Below are 12,670 nucleotides of genomic sequence, written 5' to 3'. Positions count from 1 at the left end.
GGTTAACCAGGTTGTCATGCTGGCTGAGGGCTGGGCCACGCCCTTGGTCTTTAAATAGTTCGTCCTGACTATGGGCGTCGCCGACTATAGCTTTAGCCTAGTGCTAGCAATACCGGTCAGCAGTGGTGGTGTTGGAGCGTCTGATATCTGGTGCAGTATATCCCTCAGTGGTTCTTTCTCCAATCTGTTATATATATATTTGGTTGCCCTTGCACATTATTGTATTCCCTGGTGTATTAACTGTGTGGTGTTTCTTTTACCCCGTCCATACGTATTTGTGGGGTCTGGTGTCTGGTCCCCTCACTGGGTGGAGGGAGGTGGGTTCAGCTTAGGGCTGGACAGGAGACAGGGACAGGGTGGAGGCTCAGGCAGGCACACCTTCAGTGTAAACCCTGGGTAGAGGGACAGACAGGGTTCCCCTAGTCTGAGGGACATCACAGGGGTCCCGGGGTTTTTGCCTAAAGTAACCTAGGCATACCATGACAAGTTTTGTCCCATAGAGTTGTATTGTCGCCACACCGTGCTGGATGGGTATGCGGCGCATCCGGTTTTTGCTGGATACGGCAAAAAGTAGCCATCCGGCGTCTGCAAAAAACGTTCGCTGCTACGTTTTTTGACAGCGCCAGACCGGTTTTTCTCAGAGCGCATGCGCGGAGATTGAGTCTCGCGCTGCTCTTTTAAATGTGGGCGCCACCATATCCGGCCACACAGGCATCCGGTGTCTCCGGCACATCCCGTATCCGCCCCTACGGCTTTTTGCCGCACGGTGCCAGAGACACAAAGCCGGATGTGTGAAAGAAGCCTAAGGAGTGGTGGAGAGAGGACCCTTTTTGCTTGTAGGAATAGTGTCAGTTTAAAGGACATTTTTGCACATAATCGCATGGAAGACCCACAGAGTAATTGGCTCAATCCGACGCCCCCGACAGGTTATGATCGCTGTGGGCAGCGTCCGCTCTGTTCTCAGCACATTCTTCACCGTTGTTTCCGTATCGGTGCGGGAACTCATTATGTCACTGATTTTATTTCATGCCAAACCTCTCATGTTTGTGTTTTATTTTGTCCTTGTAAGTTTTTTATATAGGGAAATCTATCCGTCCTCTTTATCTCAGGTTCAGGGAGCACCTCAATTCTATTTTGACAGGCAAAGGGGTCCCTAGACTTATTAACCATATGAGAGAAGGACACAGTGGCAGTCCCAATGCATTATCATTTGCTGGCACAGAAAAGGTTACTCTACCCTCACGGGGAGGTGATCAGAATAGGAATTTATTGAAATGAGAGGCCAGGTGGATTATGTAAATCCGTTGTTTTGAGCGTATGGGACTCAATGAGAGGATTGATATGTCTGCTTTTTTGTGAAATAAAAAAAAAAGAAAAAAAAAATTTTGCAAACATTTTTTTGTGAAAAATCATCATTTTTTCGTCTTTCTGGCTTGTTTTTTTTCCCTCTTTTTCCTTTTGTATTTATGGTACTATTATATGTATCATATATTTTTGTTTTCACTCATGTGAACTATGTATATATATTTTGTTGTTTTGTTGATTGCTCAGCAGGTGAGCGGCATCGGTGGGAGGAGTCCTGACTTCTGGTTGTGGGTATTTCCTCCTTGGCCGGCTGCAGCTCACCATGTAACCTGTGGAGGCGCCTTTGCAGTGCGAAACGATCATCGTTGCTATCTCCTTTTTGCACCCATTCATATGCTTTTATAATAAAGCCTTGACTACACTACCCGGTGAGTGCTGCTGTTTTCTACTATTTTTTGCTATTCTATGTGATACTGACTGCTGAGCCGTGTATCTAATCCTATCGTGTGTTGCTGACTGCTGAGCTGTGTATCTAATCCTATTCTGTGTGATACTTACTGCTGAGCCGTGTATCTAATCCTATCCTGTGTGATACTGTCTGCTGAGCCGTGTATCTAATCCTCGCCTGTGTGATACTGACTGCTGAGCCGTGTATCTAATCCTCTCCTGTGTGATACTGACTGCTGAGCCGTGTATCTAATCCTCTCCTGTGTGATACTGACTGCTGAGCCGTGTATCTAATCCTCTCCTGTGTGATACTGACTGCTGAGCCGTGTATCTAATCCTATCCTGTGTGATACTGACTGCTGAGCCGTGTATCTAATCCTATCCTGTGTGATACTGACTGCTGAGCCGTGCATCTAATCCTATCCTGTGTGATACTGACTGCTGAGCCGTGCATCTAATCCTATCCTGTGTGATACTGACTGCTGAGCCGTGCATCTAATCCTATCCTGTGTGATACTGACTGCTGAGCCGTGCATCTAATCCTATCCTGTGTGATACTGACTGCTGAGCCGTGCATCTAATCCTATCCTGTGTGATACTGACTGCTGAGCCGTGCATCTAATCCTATCCTGTGTGATACTGACTGCTGAGCCGTGCATCTAATCCTATCCTGTGTGATACTGACTGCTGAGCCGTGCATCTAATCCTATCCTGTGTGATACTGACTGCTGAGCCGTGCATCTAATCCTATCCTGTGTGATACTGACTGCTGAGCCGTGCATCTAATCCTATCCTGTGTGATACTGACTGCTGAGCCGTGCATCTAATCCTATCCTGTGTGATACTGACTGCTGAGCCGTGCATCTAATCCTATCCTGTGTGATACTGACTGCTGAGCCGTGCATCTAATCCTATCCTGTGTGATACTGACTGCTGAGCCGTGTATCTAATCCTATCCTGTGTGATACTGACTGCTGAGCCGTGTATCTAATCCTATCCTGTGTGATACTGACTGCTGAGCCGTGTATCTCATACTCTCCTGTGTGATACTGGGCTCCCTCTGCAGTCTGTGTCAGAGGGTGGTCTGTGTTGACACGGTAATAAATTGTGTTATTTCCAGCTTTACAGAAGGATGATAACACCATAGAAATGATAAGAATAATAGGCCTCAGTTACCACAACTGTCTACAAAGAAAACTGTTGCTGATAGCAGCCAATCACAGCTCAGCTTTCATCTTTTAAACAGCTCAGGGACAGTGTGGCGAGTTTTGAGTGGCGACTTTTGTGTTTGGACTTTTATGTGGCGAGGTTGGTGTATGTGTGGTGAAATGTGTGCTGAGGGTGGTATATGTGGTGAAGCACGTGGTAGTGTGTGGCGCATTTTGTGTGTGTGTTCTTATCCCCGTGTGTGGTGAGTATCCCATGTCAGGGCCCCACCTTAGCAACTGTACGGTATATACTCTTGGGCGCCATCGCTCTCATTCTTGTTCACATCTGGCAGCTGTCAATTTGCCTCCAACACTTTTTCCTTTCACTTTTCCTCATTATGTAGATAGGGGCAAAATTGTTTGGTGAACTGGAACACGCGGGGTTAAAATTTCACCTCACAACATAGCCTAGGACGCTCTCGGGGTGCAGACGTGTGACTGTAGCTGCGACGGTGCGGATGCCAATACATACATACACACATACACACATTGAGTTTTATATATTAGATTTATGGTTCATTAATATATTGCTTGTATTACATTATCCTGTTTTTCTTATATTAGTATTTTGTCCCCTTTCCATTTAGGCTATGTGCACACGCTGCGGTTTTGGCCGCTGTGGATCCGCACCAGTTCTGCAGACAGTGTGCAGTAGCATGTTATCCTATGGGATTTACGTTCTGCTGGGCACACGCTGCGGATTTTTAACTGTGGAAAAGCTGCGGTTTTGAATCCGCAGTAAGTATTGACATGTCACTTCTTTGCTGCGGTTTACCATCTCCTCCATTGTGGAGGTGTGAAATCGCAGGGGAGAACCTGCAGGCCAATTCGCAGCGTGTGCACTTAGCCTAAGGGTGTGTGCACACGTTGCAGACTCTGCTGCGGTGTACAGTACCTTTATACCCTATGGGGAAAAAAAAACGCTGCAGAATTTTCCGTGCGGTTTCAAAACCGCAGAAAGAATTGACATGTCACTACTTTTCTGCGGATTCCGCTGCGGTTTACCATCTCCTCCATTGTAGAGATGATAAACCGCAGGTCTTTTTACCTGCGGATTTTACAAAATCCGCACGGCCAAATCCGCAGAGCATTCCGCAACGTGTGCACATAGCCTTAGATTAGCATTTCGATAACACCATTATGTAATATATAATTTCTATGCACATTTTAATAATTTAGTCTTTATAGTCTAGATTACAAATTCACTATTTATAGTTATATGGTTTCAATATTAACCAGTCACTTAATAAGCATTTTGATGTATTTTAAACTATATATTATACAGAGTCCACTTCTTAATAATGGGATATAATTTTTTTTATCAGTTATACATAATATATACTGTTCAAAAAAATAAAGGGAACACTATAACACAGGATCCTATGATATAGTGTTCCCTTTATTTTTTTGAGTAGTATATATTGTTCATGTATGGTGTGATTTAATCATTATCAGGTATCCACTTACAGCCCTTTTACCATCTCCCCAGTACACTCCCGGGTCTGTATATTGCCACATACACTATGATTTCCAGACAGTGCACATGCATTCCTTCCTTCTCCTTCACGCTTCTGGATGTGCCCTCACCCCAGTGTAACAGGCCAGATTAACCCCCTGCACAGAATATACCCGGGGTTTAATTGGCCTAGGCCAGATTATACCCCTCCGGGTCAGAATATACCCCAGCTGTTGTAGATCAGGCAGCATTTGGGGACCCCAGGCAGCACACGGGGGCAGAGACAGCGAATGGGGCCCCAGGCAGCGCACAGGGCCCCAAGCAGCAAACAGGGGGCAGAGACAGCATGCAAGAAGGGAAAGAGACTGCCTGCAGGGCCTTTGTGCGCTGTCTCTGCCCCCCTGTGTGCTGTCTGGGACCCTCTGTGCGATGTCTGGGTCCCCATTCTTGATTATATCACTCAATCCTGTGCAACATCTGGGGCCCTGTTTTTGAGTATATCACTCAATGGTTCTCACAAGCATGAAAAATGTGATCTACAAAAAAAAGTACACACATTTGATATGGAACAACCCGCCCTATAAAACTGTCCTACAAGTTAACCACTTCAGTGAAAACCAAAAAAATAAATAAAAAAATTAGGCAAAAAAATTATGCTTGATCTTTATACTGCTGAACAAAAAGTGGCATCAAGCGAGATCAAAATAACAAATGTAAATTACATTTGAAAATATCATCTTGTCCTGCAAGAAACAGCCATCATACAGATCCATCAGTGGAAAAATAAAAATGTTATAGCTCTCAGAATAAGGCGATGCAAAAAGTTTGTTTTTCTATAAAATAGTTTTTAGTGCGTGAAAATGCCAAAACATAAAAATAGATATACAGTAAATGTGGTATCACTATAATCATAGTGACCCTAAGAATAAAGCGGTCTTATAAATTTTACCACATGTGGAACAGCGTAAAAAATCTGAATTAAAAAGTGATCAAAAAAATCACGTGCCTGAAAATGGTACCAATAGAAATTCCAACTTGTCCTGCATAAAACAAGCCATTACATGACTGTGTGCCAAATTATGGAAAAATTATAGCTGTTTAAATATGGCGATGCAAAAATAGTTTTTGCAATAAAATGTGTCTTTTAGTGTGTGGCAGCAGCTAAACATAAAAACCCGATATAAATCTGGTATCACTGTAATCACTTATACTGCACGAGGAACGATGTTAAAAATAAATAGAAAGAATTCTTCACCTGATGTTGACTTTTTTCATTCTGCCTCCCAAAGATTGCAGTAAGGCTCGACTCACATTTATCTTGAACTCTATGCTGAGCACTTATACTGGGGTTACCTTGTAAATCTCTGAAATAGGTGATGCGGATGATTCCCTATAATGAGGCAGATGGAGGCACTATGGATGTCATAGGGCCTGTGATCTGGTGGTGTCTGTCTTTTTTGAGGCGTGCTTAAAAGTGCAGTGCACCACAGAAGGACAACACTGAACAGAAGCCAGACAGTCCAGAGTTCTGCTGCCTCTTTATAGTGAACTAGCTGAAGAGCCCGGTGCTGCCCGGGTATAGTAACTAACTGTAGTTAGTTATGGCAAATTCTAATTATCCTCCATCCCATAGTCCCGTTCCCATATACCCATCATACATATCCACGATCCCATAGGCCCGTTCCCATATACCCATCATACATATCCTCCATCCCATAGTCGAGTGCCCATATACCATCACACATCCTTCATCCCATAGTCCCGTGCCCATATACCCGTCAAACATATCCTCCGTCCCATGCCCATATACCCATCATACATATCCGCCATCTCATAGTCCCGTGCCCATATATCCGTCATACATATCCTCCATCCCATAGTCCAGTGCCCATATACCCATCACACCTCCTCAATCCCATAGTCCCATGCCCATATACATATCCGCCATCCCATAGTCCCATGCCCATATACCCATCAAACATGTCCTGTGTCCATATACATATCCTCCATCCCATAGTCCCGTGCCCATATACCCATCATACATATCCTCCATCCCATAGTGCCGTGCCCATATACCCGTCAAACATATCCTCCATCACACATCCGCCATCCCATAGTCCCGTCCCCATATACCCGTCATGCATATCCTCCATCCCATAGTCCCGTGCCCATATACCCATCATACATATCCGCCATCTCAGTCCCATGCCCATATACATATCCGCCATCCCATAGTCCAGTGCCCATATACCCATCACACATCCTCCATCCCATAGTCCCATGCCCATATACATACCCGCCATCTCATAGTCCCGTGCCCATATACCCGTCATACATATCCTCCATCCCATAGTCCAGTGCCCATATACCCATCACACATCCTCCATCCCATAGTCAACCATTATGATGACATAATGAGCGGTGGCGGGGCTTGCAACCTATGATGACATCAGAGTCGCCATGGCAACCATTGTGACATCATAATGAGGGGCGGGGCTTGATACACACTTTTTCCCCAGTATGCAAATAGGGGCATTATGACATCATAATGAGGGGCGGGGCTTGACGCACCCTCACTTTTTCCCCCAGTATGTAGACAGGGGCAAAATTGTTTGGTGAATTGTAACACGCGGGGTTAAAATTTCGCCTCACAACATAGCTTAGTACGCTCTCGGGGTCCAGATGTGTGACTGTGCCAAATTTTGTGGCTGTAGCTGTGATGGTGCGGATGCCTATCCCTGACACACACACACACACACACACACACACACACTTACTTTGAGCTTTATATATTAGATGAATCCCTTGAGGGTTTCATTTGAATCGCATCACTCAGATTTAGATTGAAACTAAAATGTAAGTGCTCAGTGTAGAGCACCAGATAAATGTGATCCCAAATGTTATGTAAAATGTTCCCCAAAAAAGCTTCAAATTAATCCACAAAAAAAGCAAGTCCCCACTTAGGTCTGTCATCTGTTAACAGAAATATGGTAGTACAAAGGCTCTGGAAAAGCAAAATGGCCTTTGCCCCTAAAAGAAATTCAGAAAATGCTCCAGAATTCAAATGACCCCTCCCTTCTGATCTTCACAGTGTACATAAACCACAATTAGTGTCCATATGTCTGGCATTTCTATAGCTTTAAGAGCCTGCCTTATTTACAGGTGCATGTCTCCAGAGCACAAGCTGGTCACTACAATGTACTGGTGACTACAATGTGCTGGGCACTACAAAGTATAGTCAGGACAACATACTGGGCACTGCAATGGCAGTTTGCAATTTTCACTGAGCAACATGCACTGCTGGTTGTTTATGAAAAACACCAACGGAGTCAAAATTGTCACTACACCTGTAGATAAATTCCCAAAGGGTTATAATTTCCATGAATCACTTGAGGGGCATTCTGCTTTTCTAGCACTTGGGGGCTCTGCACATGAAGTTTGCAAACTATTCCTGCAGGCAATAGCGCTCCATTTCCTCTAAGTCTCTCCATGTGGCTAAGCAGTACTGTAAGGCCACATATGGGGTATTTCTACTTTCAGCAGAAATTGTGGGACAAGTTCTGGTGCTATTTTTCATCCATTTCTCAGTGTGAAAATGTAAAATCTGTGGCTAAAACTAAATGTTGGTGTTCTTCACTGCCCAATAGTATAAAATTGTAGTATCAACATGATCACTGTACCCCTAGATGAATTCATTAAGAGGAGCAGTTTATAAAATGTGGTCAATTAGTTGGGATATCTGCTGTCCTGGCCTCTCAGGGGCTCTGTCAATGTGATATGGCGATCTCAAACCAGTCCAGTAAAATCTGAACTCCAATATGGCACTGCTTCCCTTCCTTGCACTGTGCCTCAATAGTAGTCTTCAACCACATATTGGGTATTGGTGTACGCAGGAGAAAATTGACCCCAAAAATGGTTGTGCAACTCATGTTACCCTTGTGAAAATAAAAAATTTGGGGGTTAACAGTACATTTTTGTAATGGAAATGTGAAATTTTTTTTATTTTCATGGCTCTAAGTGATAAACATGTGTGAAGGGGTCTAGTTTCTAAAATGGAGTCACTTGTGGTGGTTTCCACTTTTTCGGCACAACAGGGGCTCTCCAAATGTGACATGCAAATTTTGCATTCAAAAAGTCAAAGGGCTCACTTTCACTTCCAAACCCTGTGGTGCACCCAAAATAGTTATCCTTCACATATTGGGTATACTCTGAATACACAAGTGAAATCGCACAACAAACTGTAAGGTCCATTTTTTCGTTATCCTTGTGAAAGTAGAAAAGTTTGGGGCTAAAAGAACATTTTTGTGGGAAAAATTTTATTTTTTTTCATGATTACGTCTCATTGTTATAAACTTCTGTGAAGCACCTGGGGGTTCAAGGTGCTCAGCACACATTTTAAAAAAACTTCCCTGAGAGGTCTAGTTTACAAAATGGTGTCATTTGTTGGCAGTTTCCACTGTTTAGGCACATCAGGGGCTCTCAAAACGTTACATGGCTTCCGATAATATTCCAGCATTTTCTTACATTCAAAAAATAAAATGGTGCAGGAGAAATTACACATCAAATTTCAGGGACAATTTTATCCTGCTACCCTTGCAAATAAAGATTTGGGTAGAAAGTAAAATTTTGGTGAATAAAAGTTTGTTTTTTTTTATTTTTTATTTTTTCCTTCAACATGCTATTAATTACTGTAAAGCACGTGAAATGTTGATAAACTTCAATGTGGTTTTGAGCACCTTGGGTAAGCGATTGTAACTGTTGATTAGTAGCAGCGGTAGAACGTCTCTGCAACTGACACTAGCTGCAGCAGCCACATAGTACACATTTGTAAAGCATTGAAATCTCTTTTTAGCAAGTACAGATTTCTTCTTGTGTTCTTTAATTCCAAAAAAAAATTTAAAAACTTTGTCCCCGATTTTAAATATGGTGTGTAATTTTTTTTTTTTTTTTTTAGTCTTTTTCAAGCTTGAAGTTTTTTCAACAAATTAACTAAAACAGAGCAGATAGAAGAATGTGGCATAAATTAAGATTTTGATTTCTTTTGTCTCTTTTGCCGTCAATTGGCGCAATTTTTGAAAATGAAATCTTGTGCTGAGAATTTCAATAAGCTTTCCTCTTTTTCAGATGAAAACTAAACAAAAACTAATACAAAAAGTAAAAAAAGAACACTTTTTTTTACTCCACTAAGGAACTAGAATTCAACTAAGCACAAATTTGGCCACATTTCGAAATGTCTCAAAGAAGCTTATCTCAGTCACTGGGGGAATGGTCAGTGTAGCATTGCAGGACAATGAGACACCAGCCCCTCCAGTGCCAACAAGGTGATGTGTCTATGCAAGAGTTTGGCCACCTCAGCAATGTGGTACAGTGAACTGTGGGTACTGTCCGGATCAGAGGTGGCTGGCTACCCTGCTAGCTTGCTGGTAACAAGTGAGGATTTCCATTGTGGAAGGTCCTGCGGCATTGGGATGTGGTCACCCGTTAGAAGGTTTTTATCTGGTCCAGCGCTGGGCAGCTGCTTGTTCTTCATCTTGACCTTTGCCATGTTGTAGTCTCCTGAGTCGAAGTACTTTTGCCCTTCATAAGGAAATCGGAGCTTCTGCCCTAGATTGGGGTATTTGGCCTTCAGCTTCTGCTCCTCTGCCTTCTCAGGTATCGCCACCTCCTTTTCTTGGGAGTCCTGCTTGTCCTCTCTGGTCTCCTCCAATTGCACGTCCCATTTGCACTTTTCCGACATGATGGTAGCTCCGGAGGCAGTGAAGCAGAACAGCTGTGAATGACACTGGCGACTTTCCACAGTGCTCCCCCCAGTCCACCCCGACTTCTCCACTTAAAATGGCTTGACACACCTCCAGAAGAAGCGAGCAGCGAAGTGGCACCCATCAAGTGGGCAGGAGCTCACAGTCTCACAGCAGCACCTTCGGTCCAGGTCGGGGGTGGGCGGCTGTGCCTCGATGACGTGCAGGGTCTGGCGCCGCCATGGCGCTGGTGGCCTGCTCGTCCCCACACGTTCACTCAGACCAGAAGTGGCACGGGGGCGGGGCCGGTAGCACCGGACCGGAAGTCTTATGCCGGCTTTTCTCCCCGGTGCGTCACTGGGCGCAGCGGTGCAAGTGCTGACATAGCGGCAGGGGTGGGGAGGCCGCGTGCAGGGAGGAGTATCCATGGACGTCGGGAGGGGGAAAGGGGGGGAGAGTTAGCCCCTGGCCATGACACCTGTGAGCCCGGATTGCTGGGGGGAAGATAAAAGGGCGCAGAAGCACTACAGAGCGGCTTCAGCTCAGGTGCAGAAATGGACGAGCCGGAAGCTCCCGTGGCCCAGCTGGACCGAGAGCAGGAACGTGCCTCAGAGGTCCCAAACCAGCTCCCAGCAAAAGAAAAAACAAACTGGACAATCCGGCCATAGAAGTTCCTCCAGGCCGAAGGATCCAGCTCGCCCCCCCCCCCCCCCGTGATCTGGTACCTACGCCTTCTGATCAGGGTAAGATCTTCGTGAATGTGCCCTGATGCAGTGCTCCCCTTATGTTTTTTCCTCCAATTGGGGAAGATATGCACTGACAAGGCGAAAAGCAGGGAGTGCGCCCTTAAATGTCCCTTGCCGGACGCCTACCCTAAAAGGCTGTGCCAGTCATGTATACGGCAGACGGTAAAAAAAAAAGGGAGTTGTCACAAAAAAATTGCCATGCATACTTCCTTACCATGTCCCCCCTCCTGTAGGTGGCGGTAGAAACCCCTGATGTCGCTACAAGTCTAAGGGAAATTATCAGGACGGAAGTTAAAGCCCTAAGGTCCGCACCCCAGGGGGAGTCATCTAGGAAAAGAAAGAGAGCAAGTTTCTCAGGGTCAGACTCTTCAGCTGACCCTAGAGGAAATGAAGACTCCTCAGAGCCCTCCACCTCCGCGTCCTCTTCAGAGGAAATCACCAGTCGTTTCTGCCTGGGTCTGGAACAAGTGGACAAACTGGTCAAGCAGTCGGCTACCATGGGGGTAACAGACACAAAGCCAGAATGCTCAGCGCAGGACCTAATGTTCGGGGGTTTAGACCCCAGGAAACGTAAGTCGTTCCCGCTAAACGACAAAGTCCAAAATTTGATCAATAGAGAATGGAGGAAACCAGAAAGGAAAGGCTCCCTACCACCAGCTTTTAAACGCCGATATCCTTTTGAGGACCCCGTGGTAAACAAATGGGACAATGCCCCGAAATTGGACTCAGCAGTGGCTAAAGCGTCCAAGAAATCCACTATCCACTTTGATGACATGGTCTCTTTAAAGGATCCACTAGATAAAAAGGTGGACTCCTACTTGAAAGGGACATGGGAAATGTCAGCTGGCGCCCTGAGAGTAGCAGCTACCTGCACAGCCAGATCTATGATGGTCTGGCTGGACCAGCTGGAAACACAGTTAGAGGACAGAGCCTTGAGGGAGTCTATCTTGAAAACCCTACCTACCATCCAGGATGCGGCAGCCTTTTTAGCCTACACTTCGGCAGATTCCACAAGGATGGCGGCCAAAGCTGCAGGGCTATCAAATGCAGCCCGATGGGCTATATGGCTGAAATGCTGGCCCGGGGATATACAGGCCAGATCCCAGCTTTGCTCCATCCCATGTGAGGGGGAATATCTATTCGGACCAGTCCTAGATGAACTCCTGGAGAAGGCTGGCGACTGTAAAAATTTAATTCCCTTCCCTGCCCACCCCTTCCTATAGGCGTCCCTTTGCTAGGAAGAGATTTTTCCGAAGGAGATCATCCAGGGACCGGGGCTAAAAAAAAAATAAAATAAAAAAAGATAAAAAGAAAAGAAGTACCGGGTTTATGTTTGGAAGGGGACGCCAGGAAGTTTCCCGTGAGACCAAGAAGCCTCCCCAATGACTAGAGGCCCCGGTGGGAGGTAGACTATCGGCCTTCTACCAAGCCTAGTCGCAGATCTCAAACAGTGACTGGATCCGAGGGTTAAAGTAGCTCTTCTGGAAGCGTTGACATCAGCCCGTAGAGTAAGTGACATCCAGGCATTATCTAGACTTCCTCCCTACATACAATTCAGGGATGACAGGGCAATTCTTACACCTGATCCAGCATACCTGCCTAAAGTAGCCTCCAGTTTCCATAGAACTCAGGAGATAGTCCTTCCATCCTCCCTCCCTAATCCCACGAACGATAAGGAAAGGAAACGACATACTCTAGACGTCAGGAGATGTCTCCTAGAGTACCTGGCGGTTACCAACCCCTGGAAAAAAGGATAATGCCTTGTTTCTC

At 45.3% G+C, this 12,670-nt stretch overlaps 1 pseudogene; it reads right to left on the bottom strand.

Annotated features, from left to right (window-relative positions):
* Positions 1-9,395: 9,395 nt before the first annotated feature.
* On the bottom strand, positions 9,396-10,751 carry LOC141098844 (alpha-endosulfine pseudogene; annotated as a pseudogene).
* Positions 10,752-12,670: the final 1,919 nt, after the last annotated feature.

The sequence above is a fragment of the Dendrobates tinctorius genome, unplaced genomic scaffold (assembly GCF_039654945.1).
Source record: "Dendrobates tinctorius isolate UK_male_01 unplaced genomic scaffold, ASM3965494v1 ptg000095l, whole genome shotgun sequence".
Taxonomy (NCBI): domain Eukaryota; kingdom Metazoa; phylum Chordata; class Amphibia; order Anura; family Dendrobatidae; genus Dendrobates; species Dendrobates tinctorius.
The sequence above is the reverse complement of the archived record's forward strand: the minus strand, read 5'-3'. Positions and strand labels throughout refer to the sequence as shown.